Below are 10,836 nucleotides of genomic sequence, written 5' to 3'. Positions count from 1 at the left end.
GGTATATCGATGCAGGAGGGATCGCAGGATCTCGCAGTTTAAGGCTGTGGTTAGATTTATTCTTAATTACTTTCTTGTAGTTGTGGATGCTTGCAAGGGGTATAATCACAAGTATGTATTTAGTCCTAGGAAGGGCGGTACATTAGCATAGGTTCACCCACACAACACTTATCATAACAATGAAGATTATTTAGCCGTATGTAGCGAAAGCACTAGACTAAAATCCCGTGTGTCCTCGAGAACGTTTGGTCATTATAAGTAAACAAACCGGCTTGTCCTTTGTGCTAAAAAGGATTGGGCCACTCGCTGCAATTGTTACTCTCGCACTTTACATACTCGTACTTTATTCAACTGCTACATCAAAACCCCCTGAATACTTGTCTGTGAGCATTTACAGTGAATCCTTCATCGAAACTGCTTGTCAACACCTTCTGCTCCTCGTTGGGATCGACATTCTTACTTATCGAAGATACTACGATACACCCCCTATACTTGTGGGTCATCAAATACTAACTTAAATATGCAAGAATTTGGTTTATTTAGTGAGATGTATACATATTATACACTGGCATGAATATGATATTACAATAACATAGCAGAGAAACATCAGTGTACATAATTACAATATCCATAAGTGGACATACATGTCTGATCTTTTGGTGTCAGACCTTACCTACCATTGTCCCTGATCCTCCTTTGGTGATGCTTCGCCCTTGGAAGCTAATGCAATGCCCTTTTGTTAACATTATGTCAATGAAAATAGGTTTGCAGGATTGCGTGTTTCGCACCAGTTTTTTTTACTACATATAAAGAGGCTATGTGTTATCACGTGACATTAGTTTAACACTGATGGACTGTTCAAAAAATCGACCGAGATACCGATTTATCGGCCGATTTATCGTGAATCGGATGGTCGCCGATAAGATTTCGGCATATCGGCCAATTTATCGCGCCACCGATATTTCAGCCGATTTTCTGCATTATAGCCGATATTTCGCCTGATTTTCACTCTCATGGCCGATATTTCGTCTGATTGTTAGTTAATTTCAATGAAATTTGGTATGACAGTTGATGTGGGCATTACCCTTCGGGTAACCGACATTGCCATATCCTGTGTGGCCCAACTGAAGGCCCATGAAGATACCCGATGGAAAGGTGGGCCACTAGGGCGGTGCCGAAGAGAATTCCTTGAAGAACAAGACGAAGAGGAGCCAGACAAGGAAAGTTTAGAGCTAGGTCTTTTGTAAATCTAGTCGGTCCCGGATAGATCTCTTGGGACCTGGCCTCCTATATAAAGGTCAGGAGAGGGGCTGCCGAGGGACACAATCAATCTTAGCAACTTTAGCCACTAGAAGTCTAGAGCTAGGTTGCCGTAACACTTAGCCTCTCGACGAGATCACAGCCGAAACCTTTGGCACCCCATTGTAACCCGATATTTTCATAATCAAGATCAGACAGGCAGGACGTAGGGGTGTTACCTCATCGAGGGCCCTGAACCTGGGTAAATTGCTCTCCCCGCTTTTCTGTGAACCGATGTCTCGTGTCAGCCTACAGGATTCCATCAACCCTAAGCCCCAATCGGAGGGCATTGCCGAGGAGTACCCTCGACAATTGGCGCCGTCTGTGGGAAGTCTGTCGGCACAAGGCAGGTCATCGGCAGTACCAGTCACATCTGCGGCGTTCGTGTTAGAGTCACCAACGCCGTCGGATCCGAAAGATTCAGTTCGTTGCAGGTCCTTCGAATTCGTGCCGCATACTAAGGCGTCGCGTCCGATCTCCACAGAATCACGCGGCAACATGGATACTATTTTCGGTGGTGTTCACTTCATCATCGATTCCAGAGGGTTCCTTCGCCTCCCTAGTTCAAACGCATCAAGCCTAAGAACTTCGGTTCCAGAAGATATCACGCCAGCAGCAGCTTCGGCAGTCCTATTCAAGAGTTCGGGAGAAGGAAGCCGAGGTAGCCTCAGCGCCGTATAGGAGCAAAGGAAACGACGAAGGGACTCATGTCGTGAAGAGGAAGAACAAATCGCAACTCGACCCCGGCAGTACGAACGAGGATGTCACAGCACACAATCGACCAGGAATCGTCTTCGCACGCCTTGCCTATCGGCCACGGAACAACTTGAAGCACCATGTTATCTGCACTCGTACATCGATCCAAAGGATGGCCTTGAAAAATCCAGTCACTTGCTTAGAAATTGTCGGCAGTTCCTTGAGATTCGGCAGTTCTACGACGATCTTCGGGCAGAGGCCACGGCAAGAGTTCACACAATGGAGAGAAGGGCGGCATCGTACAACTACCCGCCAGAGCCATATGTACCGGAGCCATACGCACCAGCAGGGGGAGAAAAGTACGCGCCAGCCGAGGTGTTTCTGGAATCTCGCGGATAGGTCAGCATGATCCATAAAACCAGCTTTTCGAAGAGAGAAGTTAAGAAGTTTTCGCGGGAAGTAAAATACGCAGAAGTGGCTATGGTCGACATGCCCGAGTATATCGACTGGTCAAATCAAAGTATAACTTTTGGCAAGGAAGATCACTCGAAGGCCGTCCCAAGGCCCGGCCACGCAGCCCTAGTCCTTGAGGCACAGATTGGGGGATACAACATGAGCAAAGTGTTCATGGATGGAGGAAGCGGCCTGAATCTGCTGTTTGCCAGCACGATGAAAGCAATGGGCCTAACGATCGACATGCTAAGAGAGTCCGATACAGGATTCCACGGCATCATACCGACTCGACCCGCTTATTCCCTGGGCAAGATATCACTGGACGTAGTTTTCGGCACACCCAATAACTTCAGAAAGGAGAAAATCGAGTTCGAAGTGGTCGATTGGGAATCCCAGTACCACGCCATCCTCGGCAGACCTGCATTCGAAAAATTCATGGCGGTCCCCCACTACGGGTACCTAAAGCTGAAGATGCCAGGCAACAACGGGACAGCAATAACCATACATGGAAGCTTCTCCCGTTCGGACAGCTGTGACAGGGATTTCCAGAAGATTGCCTCAAGGTTCGGGGCTAAGGAAGAACTCAACGCAATCGATGCTATCACAGACCACACGAAGCCACCGGTTGACAATCGAAACGTGAGATCCGATGAGTTTGATGTCGCGAAGGAAGCAAAGAAGCTGCAGGTGCATCCCTCCGACCCGAAGAAGACGGTCAATGTTTCGGCAGACCTCACTGTCGCATAGGAAGGCGCGCTCATCGAGTTCCTCCGTGAGCACTCGGGAAATATTTGCATGGGAACCATCCGACATGCCGGGTATTCCCGGGGAACTCGCCGAGCACGCCCTCAATGTTGACCCAAAGGCTAAACCAAGTACAGCAGTCCATGCGCCGGTTTTCGGAACCAAAGAGAAAAGCAATCGGCGAAGAAGTTAATCGGCTCCGCAAGGCCGGATTCATTCGGGAGCTCAAGGAAGCCGAGTGGGTCGCCAATCCAGTCATGGTACCGAAGAAAGACACGACTGCTCTTCGCATGTGTATCGATTACACAAGCCTCAACAAGCACTGCCCCAAGGATCATTTCCCTCTACCGTGTATCGATCAGATAGTCGACTCCACAGCAGGGTGCGATCGCGTCTCCTTCCTTGATGCATACTCCGGCTACAACCAGATCAAGCTCAAGGAGGAAGATCAAGAGCTGACCGTGTTCATCACTCCGCACGGCGATTTTTGTTACAACGTCATGACCTTCGGGCTAAAAAACACGGGAGCAACATATCAATGATGTATGCAAGCTTGTCTTGGAGAACAGATTGGAAGGAATATTGAGGTCTATATTGATGATATCGTGGTAAAAAAAAAGCACGCCGCCACCCTCATCGACGATTTGCGGGAAACCTTTGACAACCTCGACAGGTATAAAATCAAGCTGAATCCGAATAAATGCTTCTTCGGGGTGCCAGGAGGACAAGTACTCGGTTACTTCATTTCAGCCAGGGGGATAGAGGCTAACCCCCTAAAAATCAAAGCAATTCTCGACATGGAGCCGCCAAAGAATCTGCACCAAGTGCAGCAATTGGCAGGACGTTTGGCAGCACTCAGCAGGTTCATTGCCAAGTTGGGAGAAAAAGCTTTACCATTTTATAGCCTGATGAAGAAGTCAGAAAAGTTTGAATGGACGGATGAGGCGCAGGAATCTTTTGACAATCTGAAGAAGATCCTATCAACATCTCCGGTACTCGTAACCCCACATGAAAAGAAAAAATTACTCATGTACATAGCAGCAACAGTGCAAGTCTTCAGCAGCGTCCTAGTCGTTGAGCGTGCGGAGGAAGGAAAAGTCCACGGTGTGCAAAGGCCCGTCTATTACCTTAGCGAAGTACTCACACCGGCGAAGCAAAGGTATCCCCACCACCAGAAGCTAGCATACGCAGTATGGAGAACAGCTCGCAAGTTACGCCACTATTTCACTGAGCACCCGATTATCGTCGTCAGTGAAGCACCGCTAAAGAATATACTCACTAACCCGGAAGCCACGGGTCAAGTGTCTCAATGGGCCATCGAGATAGCGCCACACGACATAACCTATGTCAACCGTACGGCAATTAAATCTCAAGTCCTTCCTGACTTCATGGCATACCGGATCCGATCGCAAACACCGGCGACACCCGATATGTCGGGTTCGTGGACAATGTATTTTGACGGATCTAAACGGAGTACAGGTGCAGGTGCAGGGGTGATATTGATATCGCCACAAGGGGACAAGATGAGGTACATCTTACGTATGAATTTCTCCCTGCCGACAAATAATGAAGCAGAATATGAAGCACTGTTGCATGGGATGAAAATGGCAAAGGCATGTGGCGCAACTCGCTTGGAAATTTACGGAGACTCAAACCTGGTGGTGCAGCAGTCGATGAAATTGTGCGACGCGGTCAGCGATAACATGATAGCCTATCACCAACTATACCAGAATATGGAAGCCAAGTTTGAAGGATGTGAACTTAAGCATATCGGCAGAGCCAGTAACGAGGAAGCCGACGCCTTGGCAAACATCGGATCCACATGCTCTTCCATTCCGGACGGGGTGTTTTGCGAAGTCATCACTCAATGATCAATAAAGGAAAAGGCTTTGGCACCTCCGGAACCGCCGGGCCGACGATTCGGAGAAAGGTTCGCAGCAAGACGTCGAAGGACCTCCGCCTCGATCCGCAGAGCAGGTCCTCCTACTCGAACCCTTTTGGACCAAGCCCTTTTTAGCATACTTGATAGATCAACAATTACCGGAGGATCCGGTGGAAGCTAGGAGAATTGTGAGGCGGTCGAAAGCCTTCACCGTGGTAAGCGGAGAGCTCTATAAGTGCAGTATCTCTGGTATATTTCAAAGGTGCATCGCCATCGACGACGGAAAAGCTCTGCTACGGGAAATACATGAAGGAACCTGCGGGCACCATGCTGGCAGCAGGGCCCTCGTGGCAAAAGCCTTCAGAGCAGGATTCTACTGGCCAACGGCAGCCTCGGATGCACGGGACCTGGTCATGAAATGCGACCCGGCCTTGTCAGCGTTTTGCCCCAAGACCTCACGCGCCCGCAACAGATTTGATGACGATACCACTTGCGTGGCCCTTCGCGCAGTGGGGACTCGACCAGGTTGGACCACTGCCGAGGTCATCTCCTAGAGGACATACATACCTGTTAGTCGCAGTCGACAAGTTTACCAAGTGGATTGAAGTTGTGCCTGTTCGCAATCGTGAAGCCGAAACTGTCATCCAGTTCTTCAAAGGAATAACCTGTCGATTTGGCATGCCTCACAGTATCGTCACAGATAACGGGACTAACTTTGACTCCAAAAAATTCCACAAGTTTTGCGATGATGGTGGCATCAAGCTAAAGTTCGCATCGGTAGCCCATCCCCAAACAAACGGGCAAGTCGAAAGGATCAACGGCCTCATTGGAGATGGCCTCAAGAAACGACTTACAGGTGCAACTGGAGCATGGGTCGAAGAACTACCATCTGTGCTTTGGAGTTTGCGTACCACACCCAACAGATCAACCCAGTACACCCCGTTCTTCCTGGTATACGGAGCCGAAGCAGTGTTGCCAGCCGATGTCCGGTTCGAAGCCCCTCGGGTGACCGCGTACACGGAAGCTACCTCCAATATCGCGCTGCAGGATGCTGTGGACCTCCTCGATGAAGCAAGGGATATTTCCTTGGCAAGAACGGTGGTGTATCAGCAGGCGCCACGAAACTATCACAGTCGACGAATACGCAATCGAAGCTTCAATGTTGGAGATATGGTATTGCGACTGAAGCAGGAGAGACCATCGAAACTCGAATCTCCATGGGAAGGCACGTTCATCATCACTAAAGTGATACCAGGAGGAGCTTATCGGTTCAAAAATCCAACTTCGGGAAAATACGTCGAAAATCCATGGAACATTGCACATTTGCGACGCTTCTACACATAGGATATGGCCATCCCCTTTTGTTATTCGACAGGTTTTAAGGCTTGTCTTATGTTATGAATAAAATTCTAATCAGGTTTTCTACCTTTATTGTTCCAGGCCTCATCATCCGAACAAATTGTTCGGGGCCCATGTTATTGGCTCTTACTCCCATCGGGAGCCGTGCCAGAAACATGTGCGCACAGTGTCATTAATTAGATACTCCCATCGGGAGCTAAGGTTAATGAGATACGACAAACCATCCAAGCCTCGAGAAAATACGCGAGCGCTGCAGACGATGGACCTACTATATCATAAAAAAAGAGAGGCTCAAACCGGTGCACCGCGTGAAGAAGCCAAGCGCCTAAATCCCTCGATTATCCGACGGGTGTCGCTCTCACAGAACTTACATATCGACTCCGCAATAAACTTGCAATTACAATGGAGTCGTCGGGTGAGCAGGTTGGCTTGATCACTCAGCCGCTCCCGAGAGAAAATTATCAATCGAATTAACAAGTTCACCAAAAGTACATGGTGGACAAGACGTACATTAAATGAGATTATCCCTTGCAGGTACAAGGTTATTACATATGTTCATGACAGGCCTCTGTGGTCCTCTCGGGCCCTCAGATCCCTTTCAATACCTACTTCCATCCTAGAGATGATAGTATACGCAGGATTTCTGGCAATATCATAGTACTCGGTCTAAGCTCCCGTTGGCGTTCGCAATGGCCTCCAAATCTAAGGTCGGGTGACATGCTAACACCGAAGCAAGGGCGCGTTCGCACCACCCGGGAGCTCTTTCCGCACCAACAGTCCGAATTCTCTCAGGAGAAACGAGTGAACAGAAGCGGACAAAGTTTCGGGTGCTGCGTCCAGAGGAACAATGTCTTCCAAACCATCATAAGATGGGCGTGGAAATTGTTGAAATAGTAGTGCACCTTCTCTGCCCGATGTTCGAATTTGGCCACAACAACAGCTTTTGGTCGATTGGACCATAGCTCATGCTTCGGGTGAGCAGCATCGGCCATTGCTTCAATCTTCTCATGGATCCTCTTGTTCTCTTCATCTTCGTCGAAGCTGCGACCGTGAAGAAACAAACGTCAACGACATGACATTCAAACTCGGATGAAAACCGAAGAATGGATAGACACTTACAGCTCAAGCTTTCAGTAGCAACACGGAGACGATCGAGGGCATGTTGTTCAACCGCGGTCGCAATCTCACCTTTTCTTTTCACCAACGCTGCCATTTTGTGAAGGGTGGTAATGTCTTTATTCAATCGAGATATTTGATCGCGCAAACGACGAACAAGATCAGATTCATCATTAGCCGAAAGATTTAAAAAAGGATCCGCACGGGATGAAGAAGGCGAGGGCATCTGCAGCATAAGTCCCAGTTCAGAACAACATTAATAAAGAAAAACTCCCATCGGGAGCGTTGCAGCGTTTATATTACATTCAAAAGATTGTTGGTACTGGTAGCAGAGCCAGAAATAATTTTAAAAAAAGAGGGTGTCGAGGGTACTCCTCGGCAATGCCCTCCGATAGGGGCTTAGGGTTGATGGAATCCTGTAAGCTGACAGACATCGGTTCACAGACAAGCGGGAAGAGCGATTTACCCAGGTTCGGGGCCCTCGATGAGGTAAAACCCTTACGTCCTGGCTCGTCCGATCTTGATTATGAGAATATTGGGTTACAATGGGGTGCCGAAGGGTTCGGCTAAGATCTCGTCGAGAGGCTAAGTGCTGCAGCGACCTAGCTCTAAACTTCTGGTGGCTAAGATTGCTAAGACTGATCGTGTCCCTCAGCAGCCCCTCTCCTGGCCTTTATATAGGAGGCCAGGTCTCAAGAGATCTAACCGAGTACGACTAGGTTTACAGTAGTTCTATCTCTAAACTTTCCTTGTTCGGCTCCTTCCTTGTCTTGCCCGCCAAGGAATCTTCCGCTGCGCCATCCAAGTGGCCCGTCTTGTCATTGAGTACCTTCATGGGCCTCCAGCTAGATCGTATAGGGTAGGGCAATGTTGGTTACCCGAAGGGTAATGCCCACGTCAGTAGCCCCCGAGTGTCTAGCCGAAGATAGTTCGGGTAGATACTAAAGCATGCCTCCACCTAATGTTCTTTTCCTTGATTGTTTTTGTCCATCTTGTATCAGCATCATCTTCTTCTATCGGGTGCGCGTCAAGCGCTCCTGATGGGAGTAGCCCCCGAGTCTAGGTATGGATGCTTGCAATCCGTGCGTAGACTTAGGTTGTGCCACTCGAACGTTTTCCTCTGCCGAAGTTTTGCTGCAAGTCTTCATGAGTCATCCGATACATTTGTACCAAGGTTTGTTTTCTTCGATAAATTTTCCGCGCATAAGGGATAATGAGTAACGTGCCTAACTTTTGTTGGTTAACTGCCGATGGCAAAACAACGTCACCCTACGCAGAATCAAGTCCCCGGGCATGATCCTGGAGTGCAAAAAAGTTCCGTCGGGTGCGCATCCAGCGCTCCCGATGGGAGTAGCCCCCGAGTCTAGGTACGGATGCTTGCAATCCGTGCGTAGATTCAAGTTCTTCACAGGGATGTCTTCGAATTCTCTTTTTATCAGGTGCGCATCAAGCGCTCTCGATGGGAGTAGCCCCCGAGTCTGGACACGAGCGCTTGTGATCGGGTGCAGACTCAAGCCTGAACATCCGATGATTCTTCATTTTCCTTCGACTGCTCTCGACAGCCTCCATGATGTCATTGATGACGTATCGCTGCCGTGGTGTGACCGACAAGACTTGACCCGACGGGCCCATCCTAGTTCTCGCGCGAGCAGCTTTTAGGGAGTGACCAGCCGCATGCGCACCAACCGAGGCGCCTCCTCGATTTTCGCGCGTCGTGGGAATAATGGGCCGCCGGTTCCGTTCTTCTCTTGGACGCCACGTGTACAGCCAGATCTGATCCACCTCCCATGATGCCCGTGAAGTTATGGCCACGATCTTGCATCAATTTTTACGGCATAAATAGAGGGCCTTCTTGCTTTTACTTTTTACGCCTCACACTCGCTCATCTTCTCACCCGTCCTTTCCTCGTCACCTCCGTTCTTCCCTCAAGAGCTTCACGCGCCATGGGCAAGAAGAAGGGCGCCAGCGCCTCAGATGCAGGCAAAGTCAGCCGCGACTGGAGCGCCTCCGCCATTTCCAATCGTGATGTGAACAAGCTGCGAGCCCTCGGCCTTATCTCCTCATCTGAAGGGCTTTACCGTTATGTTCACTGCTTTCTTATTCCGTGGTCTCTCTCTTCCCGCCCACGAGTTTCTCCGTTCCCTTCTTTTCTTCTACGGGATTCAGCTCTGGCAGCTGACCCCTAACTCCATTCTCCATCTTTCTATCTTTATCACTGTCTGTGAAGCCTTCCTTGGCATTGACCCCCCTGGGGTCTTTGGAGGTAGATCTTCTATGTTGTCAGGAAGGAAGTCGACTATCTCGACTACCCGATGAAGGAATCCGTCCAAGACTGGCGCAACAAATGGTTTTATCTGCGAGACCCTTTGGTGCCTGGGCGGCGCTCGAATCTCCCTCCTTTTGAAGATAAACTGATAGCTCAGCCAAAGAAGTCCTGGCGAAACACCCTTTCTCCCGAAGAGAGAGCGATAGCTGACAGGCTGTTCGACCAGGTCGTCGTCCTGAAGAATACGGGAGGCTTGACTATGTGCGGCACTGAGGTAGTCTCAGTGTTCCTACATCGTCGAGTGCAGCCGCTAATGTCTCGACCCCACCAATTGTGGCTTTATACTGGCAAGGGTGAGAAGTCCAGGGTCAGCTCTGACATGCCTCAGTATGAAGGACACTATTGTCTTGACATCGGCTCGTCCCCCTTACGATCTACACCATCTTCCGACTGAGGTAATTCTTGATGTTTCTTGCTTGCTCGTTGTTGTTTCTTTCTTTGTTGTGCTTCACAAACTTTCTTCTCCCGACAGGCCCCCGCCGTTGCTCAATGCTATCCTCCTACGCCTGAAATCGGTGTGGAACCAGAGGATGACGATGACGACTCCGAGGAGACCGAGGACGTCCAGCATGTCCTTGAGGACAGTGATGTCCAAGAGGAAGAGGCTGCCGAGGATGATGCCTTCATCAGGAGCAGACGACGTAAGCAGGTAAACGATGATTTTATTACAACAGCTGAATCAAGTCCTAGCGGACAAGATAATGATGCCGTTGGAACTGCTTCGCCTTCTCCTGCCAAGAAAAGTTCGACAGGCTTTTTCGCTGCCGAAGATGACCTGGACCTGTGAGCATCTATACCCCTTCTTCGACTTATTCTTTGTTGTTTTGCATGCTAATTGTGCGCTCTTCTTAAGTAGCTCTGATGATGATGATGATGTTCCTCTCGCAAAGAGGGTCAAATTATCCTTCGGGAGGACGGTATCAGCTAAGGAGCCGAATCCTTCTCCCGCCAAGTCGACGCC

This window comes from Lolium rigidum, chromosome 7 (genome assembly GCF_022539505.1).
Source record: "Lolium rigidum isolate FL_2022 chromosome 7, APGP_CSIRO_Lrig_0.1, whole genome shotgun sequence".
Classification (NCBI taxonomy): Eukaryota; Viridiplantae; Streptophyta; class Magnoliopsida; order Poales; family Poaceae; genus Lolium; species Lolium rigidum.
The sequence above is the reverse complement of the archived record's forward strand: the minus strand, read 5'-3'. Positions refer to the sequence as shown.